This window comes from Chrysemys picta, chromosome 1, assembly GCF_011386835.1.
Source record: "Chrysemys picta bellii isolate R12L10 chromosome 1, ASM1138683v2, whole genome shotgun sequence".
Taxonomy (NCBI): domain Eukaryota; kingdom Metazoa; phylum Chordata; order Testudines; family Emydidae; genus Chrysemys; species Chrysemys picta.
The window spans coordinates 59959386-59985691 of NC_088791.1; the positions used below are offsets into that span (position 1 = coordinate 59959386).

Here is a 26306-nt window from a genome sequence, read left to right on the forward strand (position 1 = left end):
ACACCCCAGACACGAGCTGCTGCCTTTGGGTTGTGGGCAAGGGGCAGGTACCCCAGCACAGCCTTAGTCACTCACACACACACAAACGGGCACCACCACAATTGCTGCTGCCCTTGGGTTGTGGGCAAGGGGCAGGTACCTCAGCACAGCCTTAGTCAGTCACACACACACAAACGGGCACCACCACAATTGCTGCTGCCCTTGGGTTGTGGGCAAGGGGCGGGTACCCTAGCACGTGACAGACTCAAGCACACACAGCCACACGGCACCACTACAGCTGCTGCTGCTCTCGGATTGTTTGTGAGCTGCAGGTCCGCCCGCCCCCACCCCAGAGCCGCACTCCTAGCCGCTGCCGCAGCACACAAAGAGCGGCTGCCCTTGGGTCGTGCCCAGTGCTCGCTCCCATCCCCGCAAGCTGAAGTGTCCCTGTGGCGGTGGTTGGGCACCCGGCAGCCCCACCCCAGTCTCCTGAGCGGCGAAGAGAAGCGCAGAAGCCGCCCCCGCTGCGCTGCCCCGCACCATGGCGCGCTGTAGGCGGGACTGCTCCATCCCTCGGGGGATGTTTCTCTGACCACGAGGCCGGGGCCATTCCCGGGACTGCCGGTTACTGTGGGTAGCTACCTGCGGTGGGATCTGCTGCTTGGCAGCGCTGCAGGGGAGAGGAGGTGAGCGCGCTTGGCTCACGCCTTTGTGTCTGCGCTGCAGCAGGGGGAGGCGGCGGTAGCATCCCGCGTGCCTCCTTAGCCTCCGTGCCTCACACAGCCCGGCCCCTTTCTCCTCCCCCGCGCTGGAGCTGCCCCAGGCGGGGCGTGCTACTGGGCAGACCACGGGCCAGCGTTGGGCTGGCGTCGCCCGTCCCGTTGTCAGCGCCCTTCAGCGACTGGCCCTTGAGCCTGCCCAGGGACAGAGCCGTGGGGTGCAGCGGCCAGACGGGGCTGGGCCAGGGGCGGCGGCTGGCGATGCTCAGCGCGTGTTGCTGCTGCTGCTTCTCCTCCCACCCCACCGGCGCGGTGGCCAATAGGAAACGGCGCGGAGGCGGTGGAAGGCAGCTGGAGAGGAATGGAGGATGAGGAAGGGAACCGGATCCGCCTGGGAGGGGAGGTGGGCTCGGCGGCCTGGCATCGCCCAGTTGGTTCGTTCAGGGGAAGCTGGGGTCGCGTGAAACGCAGCCCTACAGTGCTGAGTTCACTCAGCATAAGCCTGGCAAGGGCTACCTGGGGGTGGCTGTGCTGCCTCCCGCCCGGAGACTGCCCGACTCTAGCTCACACTCTACAAAGGCACTTGCACACAGGGGAGCGCTCCAGAGGGAAACGTGGGAACTTCTAAAAAAAAAAAACCTGATTAACTTATTGTTATGAGAGGTGGGACTGAAGGAAATAGAGATCCTGTCCCCGCAGCCCTCTCTGAGCTGTGGGGGAATAAGGTTCCCGACTCTACAGCTCTGTGTATTATATTGCTCTGATTACTACTACAATCATTCTGGTGTTGGTTATGGTGGTTGATATTTATTGATCTAACGGTGTCACTGGCAGTGTATAAAGGGAGAAGTAGACATGGGGGAGTTCATTTTGTTACTGCAGCTACTTCATATACTTCAGCATACTTCCAGATATAACGGGTGCAAAGTAGTCCTAAAGTTCCTTCAGGGAATGTTTCCAATTTAAGGGGCTTCCTTAGCAGGAGGAGCATAATTAGGCCTGCACTACCACCCTGATTCTGTTGCAGGGTGCCCTGGTACACGGGGCATCAGTGAGGCACTGCCATGCCTCAGCTATTTTTGGCTGCTGGAATGGCCCATATAATCTTACAGCTGAAGCCCAAGTTTAGAGCAGGCCAAGAAGCTGCCCGCCGCTAACCCATGCTAGATTTAACTGTCCCCTGGCAGTCCTAGTATGTAGAAGGCACATTATCTCCTCAGTCTCTGTCCCAGGCACAATCTAGAAGGCACATTATCTCCTCAGTCTCTGTCCCAGGCACAATATCAACATAGGAATGAGTCCCCCTGAATTTTCACATCTAAGGCAGGGACAGTTCAGACATGCAGAGTGGCCATTGGTGAAGTAGGAATCTTACTGAGATAATTGTTGAAAGCCTTTGTGGTTAAAACATCTGAACAAACTGAGGTCACTGGCTTGTGGAGCCTTCCTTATATGTTTCATTGGTCTCAATAGTAATTCTTTGTATTGCTGTAGCTCAAGCTACTTATCAAATAATAATGAAATAGGTGCACACAGCTTCCTTTACAGGAGTGGGGCTGTAAACTCAACAGCACAGCAGATAAGCCTAGCAACATACCAGCCCAGGTCTAAAGAGAGTTGAATCATATGAAGGTCATGCTTAAAGGCAAATATTTTGGACAGATAGAAAAAGTAGAAAGAAATTACAAGAGAGGGCCAATAAAGGAAGGAAAATGGTTCATGTTTAAGTTAGTTATATTTGGGAATATTAATAAGATACATAATTTTTTTAAAAAGAGAACCGTCTCCCCTCTCCTTTAGTTCTAGATTGCATATTAAAGTTCTTTAATACTGAAGATTTCTGATATTCTTTTTGATAAAGAATGCTGAATAGATTCAGTTTCTCTAACCATTAAAATTAATTTATAAATTAACTTTGAGGGATAGAAACTGATACTTATCAGTTTCATCAGAAGAGAGTTGAGGATGGCTTTTTCTATTAGATATTTCTCTTAAGTGTGTAACTTAGTATGGAGTAATAACTGTATGAGGAGTTAGTGGTAGTTTATTTAATGTAGTATTGAGCTTTTATCTTAGTGATTTTATCTTGTCTGTTTTCCACAATAAAAGCAATAGTTGTCAGGACTGCCCCCAGTTAGAAGTCATTTCCTTTATCATAAAAATGTTGCTCTACCAGAATACTCAGTATCTGTGTTTGTTCTACCCATATTTATCCTTCAAAATACACCTTTACATTTCCCCCTTCTGTTTTCTTATCATAGCCTTCAGGGGTTACAGTTATAATTAATGGAGATATCCCATCTCATGGAAGTGGAAAGGACCTTGAAAGGTCATTGAGTCCAGCCCCCTGCCTTCACTAGCAGGACCAAGCACTGATTTTGCCCCAGATCCCCAAGTGGCCCCCCCTCAACGATTGAATTTACAACCCTGGGTTTAGCAGGCCAATGCTCAAACCACTGAGCTATTCCTCCCCCCCGTTAGGCTAATGTGGAAATATAATCTTAAAAGAGGCATGACAAACATCAGCGGGTGAAAGGTAAAAGTCAAAGTGGGTGAGTTTCATCCTGGGGGAAATATTATTACTTGTAGGGATTTCCTAGACCTTAATCTTCTCAGGTTAGCTAGTGTAGAATAGAAGATCAATTTTTCAATAATAGGCTTTTTAGTTGTTTTCAGCTTTATCTTATTTTATTGTTTAGGTAGCTACATTAGCTACTTGTATGCCATTGCAAGGTGTTGTGCTTATTGATGAATCATGAGTCATTCCATCACAAAGTTGTTCTTCAGCCCTTGGCTTTGCTATTTTGTAAAACATCAATCAGTTATGATGCTAATACTGATACAATTTTAATATGCATAAGAGAAAAATTAATGAACAAGTGACTAACATGAGTCTCAAATTTAATGCAATTTGAAAAAATAAAAGAGACATCTCTAGTTATACAATGTATATTTGTCCTAGAACTTGAAAATATATTGAGTTATAGGAATGCTATGTAAAAAGCAACTGTAAAAATTACTAAGGGCTAGATCCTGCAATTGGTCCATAGGGATGTTTGACTGCAATGGGGCTTTGTGCACACACAAGAATCCACCCATGTGAATCCAGTTGCAAGATCCCGACTACATCTGGGCAAAAAATTTATGATGAATAGCTTTTTCATCAACAAATACGTTTCCCATGATCCAAAACTATTTGTAAAATTGAGTTGAATTCAACAAAGAATTTCAGCCAAGAAAAAAATGTTTTTTTAAATCAAAACATTGTTTTAGCTTTTTCATTTTGACACATTTCATTTTAAAATGACATTTTGAATTAAAAAATGGCCAGTTTTTTTTAAATCACACAAAAGCATGAAAAACACCTGAAAACTGCCAAATCAAAATAAAAATCTTTTTAAAAATTGTGTTGAGTTGGCTAAAACATTTTGGTTGACTCAAAATGAATCAAACCCCTCCCTCCAAAAAATTTCATTTAGAATCAACTTGAAATGTTTCAGTCCATTCAAAGTGAAATTGTTTAAAGTTCTTCAATAAAAAAATAAAAAAAAGGAAAATGATTTTGGTGAATCAAACTAGATCTTTTTTTTTTGATTGGGGGGGTGTCAGTCCCCAAACCAAAAAAATCCATTCTATGCTTAACTCTAATCCTTACCCTAAATTATCCTTGTGATTAAAAAAAAAGTGTTCTTCCAAATTGAAGCTTTCAGTCAGTTATTATTATAATGTTTAAAAAAATCTTGAATATAATATTTGGTAAAAAATAGGGCTGTCAAGTGATTTAAAAATCGTGATTAATTGTGCGATTAACTGCACCATTAAACAATAATGGAATACTATTTTAAAATATTTTTGGATATTTTCTACATTTTCAAATGTATTGATTTCACTTACAACACAGAATTCAAAGTATACAGTGCTCACTTTATATTTATTTTTGATTACAAATGTTTGCACTGTAAAAAACAAAAGAAATAGTATTTTTCATTTCACGTAATATAAGTACTGTAGTTCAATCTCTTTATCATGAAAGTTGAACTTACAAATGTAAAATTATGTACAAAAAAACTGCATTCAAAATTAAAATAATGTAAAATTTTAGAGCCTCCAAGTCCACTCAGTCCTATTTCTTGTTCAGCCAGTCGCTCAGACAAACAAGTTTGTTTACATTTGCAGGAAACAATGCTGCCCGCTTCTTGTTTACAGTATCACCTGAAAGTGAGAACAGGCATTCGCATAGCACTGTTGTAGCCAGTGTGGCAAGATATTTATGTGCCAGATGCGCTAAAGATTCATATGTCCCTTCATGCTTCAATCACCATTCCAGAGGACATGCATCCATGCTGATGACGGGTTCTGCTCGATAACGATCCAAAGCAGTGCAGACTGACGCATGTTCATTTTTATCAACTGAGTCAGATGCCATCAGCAGAAGGTTGATTTTCTTTTTTGGTGGTTCTGGTTCTGCAGTTTCCCCATCAGAGTGTTGCTCTTTTAAGACTTCTGAAAGCATGCTCCACACCTCATCCCTCTCAGATTCTGGAAGGCACTTCAGATTCTTAAACCTTGGGTTGAGTGTTGTAGCTGTCTTTAGAAATATCACATTGGTAGCTTCTTTGCGTTTTGTCAAATATGCAGTGAAAGTGTTCTAACTGTAGTCTGTAACCTATCATTTAAATCAGCTTCTGTACCAAATCACTGGAGGATAGCTAATTTAACACCAATTTTAAAAAGGGTTCCAGAGGTGATCCTGGCAATTACAAGTCGGTAAGCCTGACTTCAGTACCAGGTAAACTGGGTTGAAACTATAGTAAAGAACAAAATTGTCAGACACATAGATGAACATAATTTGTTGGGGAAGAGTCAATGTGTTTTGTAAAGGGAAATCATGCCTCACCAATCTACTAGAATTCTTTGAGGGGGTCAACAAGCATGTGGACAAGGGGGATCCAGTGGACATAGTGTACTTAGATTTTCAGAAAGCCATTGACAAGGTCCCTCACTAAAGGCTCTTATCAAAGTAAGCAGTCATAGGATAAGAGGGAAGGACCTCTCATGGATTGGTAACTGGTTAAAGATAGGGGGGAGGGATAGCTCAGTGGTTTGAGCATTGGCCTGCTAAACCCAGCGTTGTGAGTTCAATCCTTGAGGGTGCCACTTAGGGATCTGGGGTAAAAATCTGTCCAGGGATTGGTCCTGCTTTGAGCAGGGGGTTGGACCTCCTGAGGTACCTTCCAACCTTGATATTCTATGATTCCTATTCTATGAACAAAGGGTAGGAATAAATGCCAGTTTTCAGAATGGAGAGAGTTAAATAGTGGTGTCACCCAGGGGTCTGTACTGGGACCAGTCCTATTCAACTTATTCATAAATGATTGGGAAAAAGGAGTAAACAGTGAGGTGATTCAAAACTTAACTTTAACCAGGCAGACTGTGAAGAGCTACAAAAGGATCTCTCAAAACTTGGTGACTGGGCAACAAAATGGCAGATGAAATTCAATGTTGATAAACGCAAAGAAATGCACATTGGAAAACATAATCCCAACTATACATATAAAATGATGGGGTATAAATTAGCTGTTGCCACTCAAGAAAAAGATCTTGGAGTCATTGTGGATAGTTCTCTGAAAACATCCACTCAATGTGCACCGAGAGTCAAAAAAGCAAACAGAATGTTGGGAATCATTAAGAAACGGATTGATAATAAGACAGAAAATATCATACTGCGCATATATAAATCCATGGTATGCCCACATCTTCAATACTGCGTGCAAATGTGGTGGCCCCATCTCAAAAATATATATTGGAATTGGAAAAGGTATAGAAAAGGGCAACAAAATGATTAGGGAGTATGGAATGGCTTCCGTATGAGGAGAGATTAATAAGCCTTGGACTTTTCAACTTGGAAAAGGGATGATTAAGGGGTGATATGATTGAGATCTATAAAATCTGACTGGTGTGGAGAAAGTAAATAAGGAAGTGTTATTTATTCCTTCTCATAACACAAGAACGAGGGGTCACCAAATGAAATTAATAGGCAGCAGGTTTAAAACAAACAAAAGGAAGTATTTTTTCACACAACACACAGTCAACCTCTAGAACTCCTTGACAGTGGATGTTGTGACGGCCAACACTATAATAGGGTTCAAAAAAGAACTAGATAAGTTCATGGAGGATAGATCCATCAATGGCTATTAGCGAGCATGGGCAGGGATGGTGTTCCTAGCCTCTGTTTGCCAGAAGCGTCCATTTGCAGGGGCACCTGACATTGGCCACTGTTGGAAGACAGGATACTGAGCTAAATGGACCTTTGATCTGACCCAATATGGCCGCTCGTATGTTCTTAAAATGAATAATGTGCTGGGTCATCATATGAGATGGCTATAACATGAAATATATGGCAGAATGTGAGTAAAACAGAGCAGGGGACATACAATTCTCCCCCAAGGTGTTCAGTCACAAATTTAGTTAACATTTTTTTAATGAGCATCATCAGCATGGAAGCATGTCCTCAGGAAGAGGCATACAAATGTTTAGCATATCTGACACGTAAGTATCTTGCGACTCCGGTTATAACAGTGCTTATTCTCAGTTTCAGGTGATATTATAAACAAGAAGCGGGAAGCATTAATCCCTGTAAATGTGAACAAACTTGTTTGTCTTAGTGATTGGCTGAACATTAAGTAGGACTGAGTAGACTTGTAGGCTCCGAAGTTTTACATTGTTTTGTTTTTGAGTGTAGTTATGTGACAAAAAAAATCTACATTTGTAAGTTGCACTTTCATGACAAAGAGATTGCGCTATAGTACTTGTGTGAGGTGAACTGATACTATTACTTTTGTTTATCATTTTTACACTGCAAATATTTGTAATAAAAATAATATACATTTTGATTTCAATTATAACACAGAATACAATATATATGAAACTGTAGAAAAACATCCAAAATATTTAATAAATTTCAATTGGTATTCTATTGTTTAACAGTGTGATTAAAGCTGTGATTAATTTTTTTGAGTTAACTGTGATTAATCGACGGCCGTGGTAAAAAAAAAAAAAAAAAAATACAACCAGGTCATTAACTACACTAGCACTGACCAGTGCTTTTATACTTCAGAAATATTTTATAGGAATTTTTGTCATAATGGGATAAAAAAACTTGCTTGTTCTTTTTATTTTATTTATTTAAACTAAACTATTAATAGTACTTGTTACTAATATGCTTGCACTGATCATTGTTAATGTAAGAAGACATTCTTGTTTAACTAGTTAAACAACCTGTATCTCTGGATAAAATGTGCCATAGTGTGCAGAAATTTTGTTTGTCTAGCTGTCCCACTTAATTAATATTGTTCTTACCAATGGACATGTATTTCAGTGACGCTGTATGAAATTTTAAATTTCTTTATACACCTCTACCCCGATATAACGCTGTCCTCGGGAACCAAAAAATCTTACCGCGTTATAGGTGAAACCACGTTATATCGAACTTGCCCCCCCCCCCCCAGAGCGCTGCTTTACCACGTTATATCCGAATTCGTGTTATATTGGGTTGCATTATATCGGGGTAGAGGTGTACCTATTTGTTGGCAAATTAGGCACAATTTTTGTTGCCAAATTGCTAATCACGTTTATAGAAGCCTGAACAATTCTTTACAGGAAGGGTACAAAATATGTATTTAACTTTAATAAGGGAATTATATGATTTACTGACTGGTTATTTTTTTACATTTAGGAATCCTATCACAGATGCATAAGCAGAACATAGTTTATTAGCGACATATTTATTCAGAGCAATACATTGTTTCTTTAGCACACTGCCCAATAATTATCTTGTCAAATCTAAATTAGGTGTCTAAATTGGGATCCGTCATTTCAATGTTTCTGAACCCTAGTTAAGTAGGTTGTCATCTCATAATTACTGAAGTCTGAATACTGCTTTCAAAGCCATTCCTTCTTCCAACTAACATTCTTATTGGATGAAATCAGTTGTATACTGAATAACGTATTTTATAGTAAGTTATATTTATCCTTCAGCTATATTTACCTTGTGCAAAATTTACATTGCAAGGCAATTATGTTGCAAGGTATTTACATGCCAGATATGATAAATATTTGTATACATAAGCGCTGACTCCGTGGGTGCTCCAGGGCTGGAACACCCCTGGGGAAAAACCAAACTCCCCCCTCCTCGCCTCCTTCTTCCCCCCCGAGTGCGCCGCACCCCCCCTCCTCCCCCACCCTCCTCCCCCCCTCTTCCAGCGTTTCCTGACACCTAACAGCTGTTTGGCAGCGCTTATGACTTTCCGGGAAGGAGGGGGAGGAGTGGGGACGCGGCGCGCTTAGGGGAAGAAGCGGGGCGGGGGCAGGGACTTGGGGGAAGAGGGTGGGGACTTTGGGGAAGGGGTGGAATGGGGGTGGGGAAAGGGTGGTGCAGGAGCAGGAAGAGGCAGGGCAAAGATGGGGCCAGGCACGGGAGGGGGGTCGAGCACCCACCGGGCAGAGGGGAAATCCGTGCTTATGTTTGTATACCCCTTCATGCTTCGCCCACCATTCCAGAATACATGCTTCCATGCTAATGATGGGTTCTGCTCAATAATGATCTAGAGCATTGCGGACTGAGGCACGTTTATTTTCATCATCTGAGTCAGATTCCACCAACAGAAAATTGATTTTCTTTTTTGGTGGTTCGGGTTCTGCAGTTTCTGCCTCTGAGTGCTGTTCTTTGAAGACTTCTGAAAGCATGTTCCACACCTCGTCCCTCTCAGATTTTGGAAGGCACTTCAGATTCTTAAATCTTAGGTCAAGTGCTGTAGCTATCTTTAGCAGGGCCGGCTCTAGGCACCAGCTTGCCAAGCAGGTACTTGGGGCAGTCACTCTGGAGAGAGGCGGCACGTCCAGCTATTAGGCGGCAATTCGGCAGACTGTCCCTCACTCCCACTTGGAGCGAAGGACCTTCCGCCGAATTGCTGCCGCAGATCACAATCGTGATCGCGGCTTTTTTTTTTTTTTTTTTCCACTTGGGGTGGCAAAAACCCTGGAGCCGGCCCTGATCTTTAGAAATCTCACATTGGTATCTTCTTTGCGTTTTGTTGTCAAATCTTCAGTGAAAGTGCTCTTAAATCAAACAACATGTGCTGGGTCGTTATCTGAGATTGCCATAATATGAAATATATGGCAGAATGTAGGTAAAACCACAGAGCAGGAGACATACAATTCTTTCCCAAGGAGTTCAGTCACAAATGTAATTAATACATTATTTTTTTAATGAACGTCATCAACATGGAAGCATGTCATCGGGAATGGTGGCTGAAGCATGAAAGGGCATACAAATGTTTAGCATTTGGCACGTAAATAGCTTGCAATGCTGGCTACAAAAGTGCCGTGTGAATGCCTGCTATCATTTTCAGGTGACATTGTAAATAATAAGCAGGAATCATCATCTCCCATAAATATAAACAAACTTGTTTGTCTTAGCGATTGGCTGAACGAGAAGTAGGACTGAGTGGACTTGTAGGTTCTAAAGTTTTACATTGTTTTGTTTTTGAGTGCAGTTATGTAACAAAAAAAATCTACGTTTGTAAGTTGCACTTTGATGATAAAGAGATTGCACTACAGTACTTGTGTGAGGTGAATTGAAAAATATTATTTTTTTTGTTTATCTTTTTTAACAGTGCAAATGTTTGTAATAAAAAATAACAAGATATGAACGCTTTGTATTTTATGTTGTAATTGAAATCAATATATTTGAAAATGTAGAAAAACATCCAAAATATTTATAATAAATTTCTATTGGTATTCTATTATTGTTAACAGTGCGATTAAAACTGTGATTAATCACAGCTAATTTTTAAAATCAAGTTAATTTGTTTTGAGTTAATTGCTTGAGTTAACTGCAATTAATTGACAGCCCTAGTCTATAACATGCACCTTAGAAGATCTGATTTCATCTGCTAGGGGACTGTGATGTATACTTACTAGCTAATCCATTGCAATATTATAACTACATTTGTATATCCATATTTATATGTTGCTCATTGTATCCTAAAAACATTTTAAAAATTGGAAATGTAGAGGCAGTATACATTGGTCTAGTAAATGGAGTGCTGGACTAAAAGTCAGAAGACCTGGGTTTTATCCCTGGCTCTGTTTGATTCACTATGTGATTTTGGGCAAATCATTTAACCTTTCCATACTAGAGTTTCCTATCTACACAATGGGATGTATAATAGCTACCCACCTTTGTAAAAAGCTTTGAGGTCATCAGATAAGATAAAGATATGAGTGATATCATTATTTACTATTACTATGTTTATTATTATGGAGGAGTAGGCAAAGTGACTCTAAAAAGAACTGAAGACTCTTAAGTGCCAACAAACAGTGTAGTCAACAGAGAACAATTATATCCTAAAAAGAAGAACAGGAGTACTTGTGGCACCTTAGAGACTAACAAATTTATTAGAGCATAAGCTTTCGTGGACTACAGCCCACTCTGAAACCTGTCAATTATATCCTAGTTGATTTGATTTCTCTTTCCTCATTCTTTCTGTGCTCCAGCATCAAGGATATCATCTAAACGCTCTCTCTTGACACTTTGAATATGTGAGTATAGAATGAAGAGAAGGAAAGCAGAAAATACAGGGTGTGGGGACGGAAACAAAGAATGTAAAGGGGAGAGAAGAGAACTGATTGAGGGAAGACAGGATTGGGGGGGTGGGAAACTAGCTCTCACAAAAGTGACAGCAGATTAAGATAACACAGGAGAATGGGAGAGTTGTAGATGGAAAGAAAAAAGGATAATAAAAGTGATGAGTGATTAAGAAAGGCTGTTATTAGAGGTATAATTTCAGGAAGAAGCCATATAACATACCCAGAACACACAATATGTTATATTTTTAAACATTTTGAAAGCTTGAATCCACAAATACAATTTTTAAAAAAGAGTCAAAAAAGAGGTTTAGAAAATATTATTTTCACTCTCAACCCCTTTCCAAGGAACCAGCCCTGGTTTTGTACAAACCATATAACTACTGCCTACGCGTTTCCTCTGTATTACTAGTGACTTAGGTTGCCTTGGAATATTACTGCATTAGTAAATTATGAGCAGTCATTCTATAATCATGCAATAATATACTGTATTCTAGAATTTATGCACTGTATTTTTAAGTAGTGTCCCAGAGGGGATGAACCCCAGCCTTCAAGCTTCAAAGCACAGTTCTGTACCACTTGAGCTAGGGTGATCAGACGTCCCGATAAAATCAGGACCGTCCTGATTTTTAGCTGTTTGTCCTGCGTCCCCACCGATCTTAGGTCGGGATGCAATTTGTCCTGATATTTTGCTCCCCTGGCAGTGCTCCGCCGGCAGGACTCGTTTTTTTTCTTTTTCCTGCTCAGCCGGCAGCACTCAGCTTTTTTTTTTTTTTTGCTCCCTCCCTGCCCCCTCCGGTGTCCCGATATTTTCTTCATCTCATCTGGTCACCCTAACTTGAGCTGAACATACAGTAAAGTTGAGACACATTACAAACTAGATATCCGGAGACTGGAGTCCAGTCTTGAAGCAGTGCAGGTATTTTTATTGTTCCTTTCTTTCTCTGATCCCCCACTGATGGACTACCATTGAATGTTTTCACATAAGAAGTATGTATTAATGAAATATTTGAATAAGGAGAAGATGGTTGTTGTGTTCTTCTCGTCTTACCTAAAAGGCATTGTAAGCAATCGTGGTTGGCTCTAGGGAATGCCACAAAGAGTCTTTTTGCACAGAGCTGTGCTCTGTCTGGGTGGTCCGTCCACAGTAGCCCAGAGAGGTTTGGGGCATGAAGACACTGGAGTAATCAGATCTACTGGCCACTTCCATCCCCCAAATAGGATGCTATTAAAGTACACAGGATACAGTAATAGTAGTGTTTCCACTAGATGGTTCCTGTGGAACATCCCTGTGCAAAGTTAATGTAGTCAGGCTTTGTGCATTGGAAAGGATTTGGGCCATGATGTACAAGGAAAGGGAGGTGGTTCCGCACATAGGGGGCAGCATGGAGCAAGCATGAAGATGAGAAATAGAGGCTTGGGTGAAGGAAATGAAGAGTGAGTGGGAGTGTGATGGGATGTGTGTGTGCCTGGCACGACACTGAAGAGGTTAAATCCCTTCAGTATGGGATGAGCGAAGAGATTCTCTGCCTTTCACTCCTCACAGTGATCACATCTGCTGTCAGACTTTGAAGGATGGCTCTTCCGTTGGGGCTCCGTAGTAATACTAGTCCCATAAGAGTTAAGGGCTCCTGCAAGCAAGGAGGTGATTATTCTTCCAGTCTAAGCAGAGAGGACTGTGTTTTCTGGAGCCATGTGGCTGAGATTGTTGGTCTTTTAGTTATTGCCACTGCTACAGAGGAGAATTTGAATTCTTTAGTTGATCCCTATTAGCTTCATTAACTGTGTGTGTTTATTTCTGTCACCCCCTGAGAAGGGGACTCTTCATATTTGTTTTCCCGAAAGGATGGACCTGAATTGTTTAGCTGAACCCTACAGAGAAGGGGAAAAAATGTATTTGGTTAAACTCTGGACCAAGGGTGACTGCTCCTTTGACCCTATCATAAGGGAATCCCCCTGCTTATTTCCCCACCTACTTGAACTATTTATTTTGATGCTTCTGGGGAGAAAAATTGACTGTGTATTTTCCTGCCAAGAAATAGCCCTGAAGAACTGTTTCTTGACCTAAAGAGAGAGGGACTTGTTAAAATGTGTTTGTAATTTTGTTTCCTTTGAGGGATTGGTGATTCTTTGTTCCAGGTTAGTGTAGTATTGACATTTTCATTGGGAGTAAGCAGAAGTGATACAAGAAGAGAGAAAGGGTGGAACTAAATGGTACAGAGCCTTGAAAGTGAAGACAGGACGTTTATTTTACATGGGTCTAAGGTGGATTTGCTTCTTACTTTAGGTCAATCCAGCATCACATTCATTGACTTTCTGACTTCTGCCACCCTGCAGGCCATGGTCATAATCTTACTATGAGTCAGTAGCTCAAGCTGCCTAAAACCCTTTTTCCACTGGGTGGCTTGGAAGAGACTGGCACAATCCAGAAATTAGGAGAAGCTGGGATGGGAAGAAAAGGTGTTGGCCTGGCTGCATTCAGGCCCGTCATTAGGGCTTCTATGGATCCCTGACACCAAAATAAAGCTGCCCTCTTCTGGTGGAACCTACAGCCAACTATAGTTCTCTGGGAGTGGGTGCTTTGCCAGTACAGCTTCCCTTGTAGGCACAGTGGATAGAAATTGCACCCTACCTCTTTATGACTATGGGGTGAATCAGGCACCTGTCTATAAACAAAGTCATTATTTCAATTTCCAAATATTCTGCAGCATCACTAGACTTGTATGTTTAAAACATATCAAAATGAAACCCTAGCTCTTAGTGTAGTGTCCATCTACATTTTATTTAATTTTTTTACTATCTACCTTAATCAAATCCAAACTTGTCTGGAAAAAACTGAGACTGCCTCCCACAACCACAAGGCTGTAAGCTATGTAGATTAGATATCTCAGTTTAGATTGTAAGCTCCTGGGCCTAGGGACCATCTCTCCTACATGTGCTGTACAGTGCTGAGAATAGTGTTAGTGCTTAACAAATAATAAATTCACACCCACAAACCTTGCTAACTTATCTTTAAGGATGCTGAAGTGAATTTCAGAACAACACAGCCATTAACAATCAAGTAAAGGCAATGTTAACATCCCACCCAATCTCAAAATCTCAATTCACTTCTCTCTACCACCCACACATCACAGTGCCAGTCAAAGGAGGTTTTGAGTCCAAGGCCAGCGGTATCATAATCTAGTGAAGGGGTTCTCAAACTTTTTCTCTCCGAGCCGGGCCGGAGACGCCGGGGCCAGAGCCTCTTGGCCGGGCCAGCCGCTGGAGGGAGCCGCTCGGCCGGGGGGACCTCGTGCCCCCCCCCCCCCCGCCCCAGCCCCAGCTTACCTGCTGCCTGCCTGCCTCAGGCTTCCCGTGAACATTTGATTCGCAGGAAGCAGGGGAGGGGGAGGAGCAGGGGGCGGAGCTTTCAGGGGAGGGGGCGGTGTTGGGCGGAGACTTTGGGGAAGGGGCGGAGTTGGAGAGGGGCCGGGGCGGAGTTGGGGCGGGGCTGGGGCCGGCCGGGGCCCCGTGGAGTGTCCTCCTTTTAGAATATTAAAATATGGTAACCCTACCAGATGCGCTCACCGTCTCCTTGCCTCCATAGCAAACACCCTTTCCTTTCTAATATGCAGTCATGTCCAGTGAACACATTCACTTCCTCAGAATCATACTCAAATACAAAATCTGAACTTTGAGCTTAGAAAGATATTTATACACACACATGTGTGCACACACACACACTTAGTTAAAGTGAAATGAAAGAGCTCTGTTACAATGGTTGTGGTAAAAGAATCCAAAAAGGACTGAATAGACTAGAAAAGTTGTGGACACATATCAATGGCCTGAGTTTATGCTACTTTGCAAGAATTACACTGTTTAGAAAATAAGTTAGAAATGTAGAGTTTTATGGCTTCCCTTCTCAGTTTAGGCATTGGCTTTCATTCAGATAACAACCACACCTTTAACTCTGCCCTAATAGAGTTACAGCTATGTAGTCATCTCAAAATGACTAAGAAAGTTCAGTACTGTACAGTTTGTGTTCTTTTAAATTTGGGCTCTAGGGAATCTGGATAACTTTAAGAGAAAAGTTCATTAATAGATGAAAAATTGGGAAGACTGAGGGAGAAGTAGAGCTGTAGCAGAGTCATCTGCCATGGAGTCTTGTGGTGATCAGGGCTTCACATTCAGTTGTACAGGAGTCTCTGTTTAACATGGACTTTGTGTGGTGCTGTGTTGTTAAGGCACTGGCTGGATAAGAACAGTTATAGTAGGGGGAGATGAGGCAGCCAGCATCTCAGGGTGGGTGAGATTGTGAGACAAAAGTGAACAGAGGAACATGGGCGACAGGAGTACCAGTGGCAGAGGCTGAAGCAGAGGTGGGGTTGATTCTGGGGATTTGTGGGGAAATGGTGGTACATTGTTGGTTGGGGGATCAGAGACATTGGCAGCTGGTTTGGGGACAGTCATGGGGTATCAAGGAATCAATTGCAGGGAGTCATGAGAAATCTCCTTAGATCGTTCAGCCACTAATTCCCCTGTCTGCGGGCTTACCCCTCCCATGTGGTTGGCCAGTCTGGCTGGCTGGAGAATGAGGGGGTCAAAGTTATTGCCCAGCTGCTTCCCCATTCTTTCCTGTTCCTTTGGGGGCACTGTGCAGATGAAGGAACTCTCTTTGCCTCTTCAGCACCCAGGTGCTGTAATTCTGTCTGGTTTTTACATGGGCCATACAAGGTTCTTTATGCTGCTCCTTTGCACCCCCATGGAACACACCACAATGCATAAGGGCCAGGGCACACAACACTGGGAAATATTGTTTAATTTTCAGACTTGAATTTTCCTCATATGCAACACACTCAAACATGTTGTTGTTGAATGATGTCTCACCCCATGTCAGATCTTGTTATTTGGTTCTGGCATCTCAGGCTATGTCTACACTACAAACTTACAGCGGCACCGCTGTACCGCTGCAGCTACCCTGCTGTAAGGTCTCCCGTGTGGCTGCTCTATGCCAGCGGCTCTCCCATCGGCATAATTAAACCACCCCCAATGAGTGGCGGTAGCATTGTCGATGGGAGAGCATCTCCCACCAACAGAGCACTGTCCACATCAGCGCATTTGTTGGTGAAATTTGTATCAATCACACCCCTGACTGACAAAAGTTTTGCCAACAAAACTGCTAGTGTAGACAAAGACTCTGCTGTTATCTAAGCTAACAAATCGTCATTCCTAAATGTTCGAACTGGTAAAATAATTCATAATGAACATTTTATTGGATGAATTTTGCCTCTTTTTCAGAGAATGAATAAACTGAGGGATTCTTGAATTTGTTGTTAAAAATGTGTCTTCACCTAATAATTCTTGGACTGCAAGTCAGTTGTGAGTAGTTCATTGTGAATAGTCCATGTAAATGCTATTACATAAGGCACTGGTTAGTGTTCAAGGGTCTGATTGTTGCTCGCTTGGATGACTTATATAGCAAGCAAACAGTGTGAATTTTGAATTGCATTTACAAGTCTAAAATTTTAAATTTGCACTGTTGTTGGTTAACTAGACAAGTCAAAATTTGTGTTTACCAAAGAGTACATAAAATTCAGTTTTCGAGAGTACTTGCATTAGTAAAGCTAGATGGCTGCCATATTCATAGAAAGCAGGACCCAGCCTATACACACCATCTATATACTTTCCATGACATAGCTAAAATTAGCTGGACAGAAGATATACATATTGCAGATTTCCTGAGTTGCACATTTTACAAGCATAGCAAAACAAAATCCTGAACACAATGTACTGTGCTGCATGTGATTTTCAAAGGCTCATAACTCGGTCAAATTGAAATCAATTTTCTCTGCAGCACACGAGAATGCTATTCCTATGCCAAATTTCAGCTTTCAACACCATGCCAATGTGACTGTGGATTTGTTTCAAAGAAAATCATAATACACCTCTACCTCGATATAACGCTGTCCTCGGGAGCCAAACAATCTTACCACGTTGTAGGTGAAACCGTGTTATATCGAACTTGCTTTGATCCACCGGAGTGCGCAGCCCCGCCCCCCCGGAGCACTGCTTTACCGTATTATATCCGAATTCGTGTTATATCGGGTTGCGTTATATCGAGGTAGAGGTGTATGTTCATTGTAGAAAACATTCACTCTGCTCTTACACCAACATGGCTATACTGATTCTGCTCAAACTTAAAATAAATAAATAAATAAATCTGAAAACAGAAAACAAGCCTGAAAATTATCAGCCCAAAAGAAAATTGTGAGTGTCCAAAAGCAGGTAGTTAGAACATAAATTATTATACAGCATTAAGTATAGTGATTGCTGCCACTCCTGCTATAATGTATTATGATGATTAGTGATCTTATTAGTGACATAGCTGGATTATGACAGAAGGATATGATATGGGAAAATAAAATGAAAGGAAATAATATGTCAGTTATGAGCACCACAGTCTGAAAATTAATAGTATCTATGAATAAATTGTGAATTGTATGGAACAGTGAACCTCATCTGGTTGGGAGTTTCAGCTGGGTTTCTGAAAGTATGAATATTTACTGGAAATTTATTTAAAGATATCTCATGATCTCCTGGACACCACCTCCACTTCTTTCTAGAGCAGGGGTTCTCAAACTGAGGGTCAGGATCCCTCAGGGGGTCATTACATGGGGAGTCGCAAAGCTGTCAACCTCCACTCCAAACAGGGCCGGCTCCAGGGTTTTTGCCGCCCCAAGCGGCGGGAAAAAAAAAACAACCCCCCCCCCCCCCCCGCGATCGTGATCGGCGGCAGCTCCACTGCGCCACTTTCTTCTTCGGCGGCAGGTCTTTCCCTCCGAGAGGGACAGGAACCCTCCGCCGAATTGCCGCCGAAGAGCCCCGACGTGCCACCTCTTCCCCTTGGCCACCCCAAGCACCTGCTTGCTCAGCTGGTGCCTGGAGCCAGCCCTGACTCCAAACCCCACTTGCCTCCAGCATTTATAATGGTGTTAAATATATTAAAAAGGGTGTTTAATTTATTGGGGGGGGGGGCACACCCAGAGGCTTGTGATGTGAAAAGGTTTGCCAGTAAAAAAGTTTGAGATCCACTGTTCTAGAGTCTCTGTCTGTCTCCCACTAATGACTTCTCTAACTAGCTGTCCCTCTCAGTATCCTCCCTTCCAGTGACTGACCTCCTCCTTCATAGTCTTGCTTTTGGTGACCTTATCATGAGGTTGCTCTCTTCCTTCAGAGGAGGCCTGCAGATCTTCCTTCTATCTTCCTTCAAGGGTGGTGCCTGCAGCTACTCCCTCGCCTCATGTTTACCTTTTGTGGACATGGAAATCTTCAGGAGAAGGCCCTATTTTCTCTCCCCCAGCTCCTCCTACCCGCCAGACAAAAAAAAAAAAAAAAAAAAAAAGACAGCAAGTAGGGATCCTGTGAAAGAAAGCGTAACTCTCTACTGAAGGCCACAGCAGGAGGGAATTATGTTTGCTGACACAAATATATAAGAAAAAGGAAGTACCCAGAGATAAACGAAGTTGTTGAACTGTAACAGAGCATCCAGCAGGAACAATAGTCTGTTTCCTATTTCTGACCAAAAAAAAAAAAAGGAAATAGGCTATTGTTCCTGCTGTGTCAGAGTTCAACAACTTGCGTTTACCACCCCTCTGTGTTTTGTGTGTACCACCTTTCTGCCCTCTTCCTTATGTACTTATGTCAGCAAACATAATCCCCTCCTGCTGTGGTGTTCAGTAGAGAGTTGAACACCCTTCTACCCGGTCCTTACTACTTCTTTGGTAACTGAGGCTTACCTATCACTATTCCCCTTTGTCTTCCAGGACACTTCATCCCTCCTAAAGGAACCAAGTCAGATACAAATTAAACTTTCAGACGTCACAGAGATTAATTAAATGATTATATTTTCTCATTATTAAACGAGTCTTAAACAGGAGGAAAAAACATTTCTTTATTTAAACAAACTCTTATATTGGGTTTGCACATACTAGTCCCATAACAAATTTCAGTGCTTTAGCAAGATAACCACCAGGCTTAGAAATGCCGATTGTAACTAATTGTTATTTTTAGATAGATTTAATTCATAGTGAGAATTGCTTCTGACCCTGTGAACTTTCAAAAAGTGCTGGGCAGAGCAAAATGGGAAGTTTTCTTATAAAATCTGTTTCAGACACTGGCGAAATTCACAAATCAAAATAATTGATGGTGTGAAACCTTTGAGGTATTAATATCAGTTGTACAGTGACTATTTAAGGCAAGTTTAGGTTTCAATTTATTTCTGTACCTGAGGCTACAGAATTTGTTTTCCATGTCATTTAGACATGCAATGTCAACTCTTTCAGCACTGAGTCATTCTTATTGTATGCTGAGTCAAACTGCACATAGAGGACTGTGGAAAACAATATTTTCACTGATCTTATGACATTAAAAACCGTTTAATATTTTTGCTTTATTTTTCTATTTTTCACAGAAAAATTGTGGTAATTTTTTCAATCAAAAAGGGAAATCCATATGTGCAAAAATGGTGAATGCATTTTTATATGGGGCTAAAGAGTGAAAAGTTGTAACTTGTTTTGGATAGATTTTTGCCTCTTATGCATTCATTCCTTTTGCCACATATAGTCAAAATGATTAGATTTCACCCTTCTTCAAAAGTGTGAGTTTTTGGAAATAAAATAAAATAAAAACCATGCAGCTCTAAAGCAAAAATCTGTAGTATACACATGGAAAGATTCTTTTAAATTAATGCAGCAGATAATAGTGGTTATTAACACATATAATGTTCTAATTATACTATAAAACCTAATGTGAAATTTTAGTATGTCTGTGAATTAATCTGACTAAAGAAATCTGTGAAATATAAATCCATATTTATAGTTAATTGCTGGATAATTTTGTGTACATCAGAAAAAAATACATTTTTTGTAACATATGGTTGTTGCAGTATGAATATCTATTTCATGTTTTCAGGAGTATGCATGTGATATTTACCGCAGAGTTAACTTTAGTGTTTGTTTGATCTGTGAACTGAAATAATTAGAGATAATTATCACTCATTGTACTTCTTAAGTGACATGAAAGACCCATGAGCTCTGCATGTAGAACTCCTGTTAACATTATTAATAGACTGAAAACCCTAGTTGCCCCTAAATGTGGGCGTTCATGTTAGATTCTTGTCTGAATTTTTTCTACATATTTTTAAAACAATTGCTGTTCATGCAACGTGAAGAATTTATAAAAGGTAGATTTTCATAAATTATAAGATGCATGGTGACAATCAGAAAAATCCTCTGTAGTAGATGAAGAAGCTTTATGAGAGATCCTAGGTGGACTTGTATAAATATTAGGGAAGAACACCAGTTTTACTGCATAACTTTCCCTCTAATGAAATAGCACTGAGACAGAAGCATCATAATTTCATACATTTGTAGATGTAATTTGAGATGCCTGTTCCTTTGGCTATTGGTTGCTGGAAATAAACAATAAAAACATCAAGTGTGGTCATAAACCAATCAGGACTACAAAGAGTCTTTAAATGCTCAGACTATCTGAAGTCCCTGTAGGTATCAAGACTAGATTATTAGCTTGGACAGCAGCCCTCTTCCAGGTAATGTATCACTTTGTATTTTCTTTTATCTTTGCTTAATGATAACAGATAGCTTGCATGGATTTATCTAGTAGTTTGAAACTAACTGAGCTATTAAAGGTAACAAGCCAGTGTTATACAGAATATTGTGTAATGTGTGATGCTGAAGTATTATGATTATTTCCTTGTATAATGCCACTGTAAAGACAAGTATGAAAACAAGGATCCTGTCTGAAAGAGTTATAACACAAAATAGCATGGTTGAGTGGTGGCACTCACACATCTTGTCATTTCCTTGTTCAGACTCTTTTCTTTGTATATTTTGTTAATACTTCTGTGAAGAGAAAGTGTTTATCAAAGATGAGTCTTGTAAAGAGGAACTAAAAAAATAAAGGGAAATAGCACTGCAGATATGATTAGGAAAGGGGCTTCAGAATTAGTGGACATATGAAATAAGTTACAGAGGCAGGAGTGAGCTTTCATCTACTGTGGAAAAGATGAGAAGGACCAGTAAAAGGATTTGGACATGGTCGAATCAGCATGCAAGGTAGATGATTTTTGTGCAAGTGTGGGGAAGGGAAGACCAGAATCCAGGATGCCAAAGAAGATCAACTCTGTACATCCTCAAAGTGTTCAATCATTTTAAAGAGACAAGATGGGTGACGTAATATCTTTTATTGGACCTACACTGCAAACAATCATTTTAACATATTCACTTAAAAGGTCTTGCTGGGATGGGCTCTTGAGATAAGCATCTTTATTTTTATGAGGGCTTTGGGAAGACAGCAATAATAACATCTGTCTCTGGCATAAAACAGAATATAAAACACAGTGAAACAGAAACAGCGAGCGAAATGCAGGACACTGAGCAACATTGGGCAGTTATCCATTCAGTTCATTTTGCAATGTTAAAACTTTTTAAAAATAAGGGACTAGAGGTTTCTTCAAAGCAAACAATATGAGAGTCTGTTTTAATGAAACGGTCTCCCACCACTAGTTTTTGCTCCAGGCATTTTAAAATTAATAGACTGGTTTTGAGTGAAGCACATGTGACAGCAGTTTTCAACTTTTTATTCATTATGTAAAAAAGTAATTATTTTTTTTTTTGCTAATAGCTAATGCACCGGTAATTTTCAAATAGCTGTTTACACACAATTTAAGGCAAAATGTTGACTGAGTTTTTCATGAAGATAAATTGATGATTGTTAGGGTTGTCTTTGTGAAATCCATATTATAACAGTTTAGAGACAGAAAGCCTGATGCTGAATCTCCCATTGACTTCCATAGCGCAGGATTAGGGCCTAAGAGCCAGCTCCTCAGGTAGTATAACTCAGCTCCTTTGAAGTCAACAGAAGTGTGCTGAATTACGCCTGCTGAGGAGCTAGCTGTAAATGTATTAAAATATAAAACTCAAAATATAGGTAACTTCAATGGCTATCAGAACACTATGCAAAAGTAAGACAGTTAATTATAATGTTGTGAAACTTGCATTACACTTTTTTATTGATCCTCCTTATTGCTTCTGTACTGATATAATTTAGAATTTTTTGGGGGGGAGGGGCAGGATGGATAGGAAAGAGTTTTTTCTGTGTGATTGACACAAGTTTAAATTAGAAACTGCTTTGTTTCTGAGCAACTGCCATTAAGGCTGCTTAAATAAAGTTTTTGCTGTGATACCCATGGCAGAACCAATGTCACGTAATGAAGATTTCAATGCCCCCATGCTATGGTGATTGTAGCACACTAACAGATTTTAAAAGTATGTTAATAAATGAAAAGTTTAAATAACTGGTGTTCTGTACATACTGCAGAGTGCCAGGCTGAAAACGAACACTTGTGGTGTGGGATCATATTGACACACTTGATGCCTCAGGTTTAATTGGGGATCTGGGCCTAGATCCTTAATTTTGGAAGGCTTTGATCAACGGTTCTCAAATTTCATTGTACTGTGACCCCCTTCTGACAACAAAAATTACTACATGACCCCAGGAGGGGGGACCAAAGACCAAGCCCACCTGAGCCCCACTGCCCCAGGTGCGGGGGCCAAAGCTGAAACCCAAGGGCTTCTGCCCTGGGCAGGGGGCATGTAACCGTAGCCCTGGGTGGTGGGGCTCAGGCTTCAGCTTCAGCCCCAGGCGGTGGTGCTTGGACTAGGGCTTCGGCCCCGGGCCTCAGCAAGTCTAACACCAGCCTTGGTCACCCCATTAAAATGGGGTCGCGACCCACTTTGGTCACCCGACTCACAGTTTGAGAACCCCATGAACTAGGACAAGTTTTAAGGCTCTTCCTGTCCCTTCTTGAAAGGTCCTTCTTTTGCTTTAAGTGTCTGCTGTGCTTTTGTTAGGTCAAGTGTAGACTCCAGGTTGGCCCCTGCATTTTCAGTACATGCAGGTGTATTTGCATGAGATGTGAAAATGGCCCACATTGTTCAATGCCCAGCAGAGCAAGTGAGGCATGATGAAAAAGGGCAATAGGTCAAGATTTTCAAAAGTATTTACATTGACTTGGTGTGGAACTTGTGTCCTAAGTGACTTAGGCACTTGTGAAAAACCTCTCCCTGCTATTGACAGAGGCTCTGGAATGACATGAGTAGCCATCTCAGTATCCATAAGCAAGGGCACTGGGAGCACAAGGAATGGCCTTTGTCCTCCTGGGTCCTGTAAGGCAACATAGACCTAGATTCATAGGGGAATCACAAGTGCTATAGGCAGCAAGGGAGAGTAGAGAAAGGAAGGAGGGACAGGGAAGGAAGGCTTAATCATGGAAACAAAGCTGCCTTTCAAATTTCACTCACAGAGCTCCTTGGATCTCTCTGAGTACATCTGGACCAATACCAGCCACAGCCACATGATCATACCTCATACTTCTTACTGCTATGTGAGCATCTCCATTCAGACATGCTTGCTGGCTGCAGCCACTTGTGCACCCCTCCTGAAAAATGTCACTGGTGGTTTCAAAGTATGGATGTTCTCACTAGACCTGGTCAAATATATCACATTTTGAACTTTTTCTTATGAAAAAAAAAACTTTTTTTTTTTGGGGGGGGGGGGGGAGAGTGAGGGAGGGAATTGCAGAAAAACCTCCTTATTTTTTGACCAGCACTAATTCTCACTAATGGCCTGGACCACAGTTTCATTCATACTTTGGGATGGGGTTATGTGCCTTTCCACACTGAGGATAGGCAATGCCATACCCACAGGCCTGGAGGAAGACAGCAAAAAGATGAGTCATGTTGGAGATGACCAAAACTCCCTACAAAATCTACACTAAGGAGTGACTCTGGGACATCAACAGTTTTTCAGGGTGCTGCAACCGTAATAAAGTCTATGGCTGATTAGTATTCCTCTTGTTTTAACCGGTCTCATGCAAAGCTACTTCTGGAGTGCCACACTGAGTTTCCAGGATACCTTCCTGTCCCCTCAAACAGCTAGGATGTGGAAGAAGTGAAGAGCAAGAAAAAAACATTTCCATCTCCCTCCTAAATGCCCGGGAGAAAAGAAACACCATGCCCAATCCACTTAGCAGCAAGCACAGGGAAGGAAAGAGGGAGAAGGAGGAGAGAGTATACCAGGGAGTTACAGAGATTATAAAATAATAATAGTGTGATGTTTAAACATTGCTTTATAACATTTATCTTGAGATTTTCCATTAGTATATGGTGACACATAGTAACATAGCTGACAACCCCAAGTGCGCGCGCACACACACAGAAAAACACACACACTGTTTTTTTGGGGTTTTTTGGATAATCACAGACAGAATCGGGATTAAATTTAGTAGGAGAATAGGCCCCTTCCTTTAAAAAAAAAGAGAGAGAGAGAGAGAATTGCAGGGGCACTTAGAAGCTGGTTTAATTACAGCACTAGAGAGATAAGGTGGTTGAGATAATATCTGTTACTGGACCAACTTCTGTTGGTGAGAGAGACAAGCTTTTGAGCTACACAGAGCTCTTCCTCAGGTCAGGAAAGGAACATCACAGCAAAATGCAAGGTGGAACGGATTGTTTAACATAAGTAGTTAGCACATATTCTAAGGGACAATTCAAGGGAGAGTGGCCCATTAACACCTCTGCATAGGATAAGAAAAGGACTGCAGACTTAGGTCTTTTATTTAAAAAAAATATGTTATCTACTATGAATATACCATGTCCATCAATGTAGTATTTGACTACTGTAACTAGGACTCTACCAAAATCACGGTCCATTTTGGTCAATTTTATGCTCATAGAATTTTAAAAATAGTAAATTTCATGGTTTCAGATGTTTACATCTGAAGTGGCATGGTGTTGTAACCATATCCGGACCCAAAAGAGGGAGGGGGGGTTGCAAAGCTATTGCACCGGGGTCACGGGGTTGCCACCTTTCTGTGCTGCTGCTGGTGGGAGTTCTGCCTTCAGAGCTGAGTTGAGCTGGGCTCTGAAGGCAGCACAGCCACGGAGCTTCTTGCAGCCAGGGAAGGTTCCCAGAGGTGGGTCTGACCTGGCCAGAGGAGCGGCCCCTGCAGGGGAAGAGGAAGTCCTGTCCTTCCCTAACCAGGCCAGAAGTAGAAGCTGGAGCCCGGCACACAGTAGGAACCCCCAGCAGTGGCGCCCCGAGCAGCACAGGGGAGGTCAGACTCTCTTCCCCTACAATAGCCAGATATCACGAGAGACACGAGAGAATTTGGCAGGGCCCTAACTATAACCTCTTCCCCTAATGAATCTATGACTTTGTCTACATGGGCAAGTGAAAGACATAACTTTTGTCATTCAGAGGTTAAAAAAACACATGCCCCCAAAAGACAAAAATTTTGTCGACGACAAGCGCTGGTGTGAACAACGCTGATGCCGCTCATTGGGGGTGGAAGTTTTTTGTTGGTGCTGACAAACAGCGGCTACACTGCATGCCTTTTAGTGGCATGGCTGTAGTGGCACAACGGTGTCACTAAAAGCTGCATAGTGTAGACATTGCCTATGCCAGGGTTTACACTGCAGGATGCCAGCATAAACTACTATGAACATAGCCAAGGGTGTGAATATGCAAAATATAATTATGAAGTTAAAAGGGGATTGATGTGTTCTCAAAGGAAACCATCACATTCAAAAGACGAGCCTAGGAACTTAAATTCTTTACCCTGCTAGACACAATCATGGACTGAACAGAGAGAACACTTCAGTCTCCCTGGACACTCAATAACAGACTTAAAAGTGACAATTCTTCAACAAAAAAACTTAAAAACCCAACTTCAACGAGAAACTGCAGATCTGGAATTAATTTGAAAACTGGATACCATCAAATTAGGCCTGAATAAAGAGCGGGAGTGGATAGGTCACTACAAAAAGTAATTTTCCCTCTGCTGATACTCATGCCTTCTTGTCAACTGCTGGAAATGGCTGACATCCACCTTGATTGCATTGG

The 26306-nt window shown here is 41.6% G+C and overlaps 1 protein-coding gene across 4 annotated transcripts in view; it reads left to right on the forward strand.

The window, feature by feature from the left end:
• The window catches only part of SLC16A7 (solute carrier family 16 member 7), a 134461-nt gene that overhangs the window by 688 nt on the left and 107467 nt on the right, over positions 1-26306 (forward strand). The window contains exon 1 of one of the 4 annotated variants that reach the window (XM_042855679.2): positions 367-665. The exons of 2 other annotated variants lie outside the window; for them this stretch is intronic. The gene's annotated coding sequence lies outside the window, so the exon portion shown is untranslated. Of the gene's footprint in view, positions 1-366; positions 666-20883; positions 20932-26306 lie in introns of those variants that run through there. One more of the 4 variants, XM_042855692.2, reaches the window with a different exon arrangement.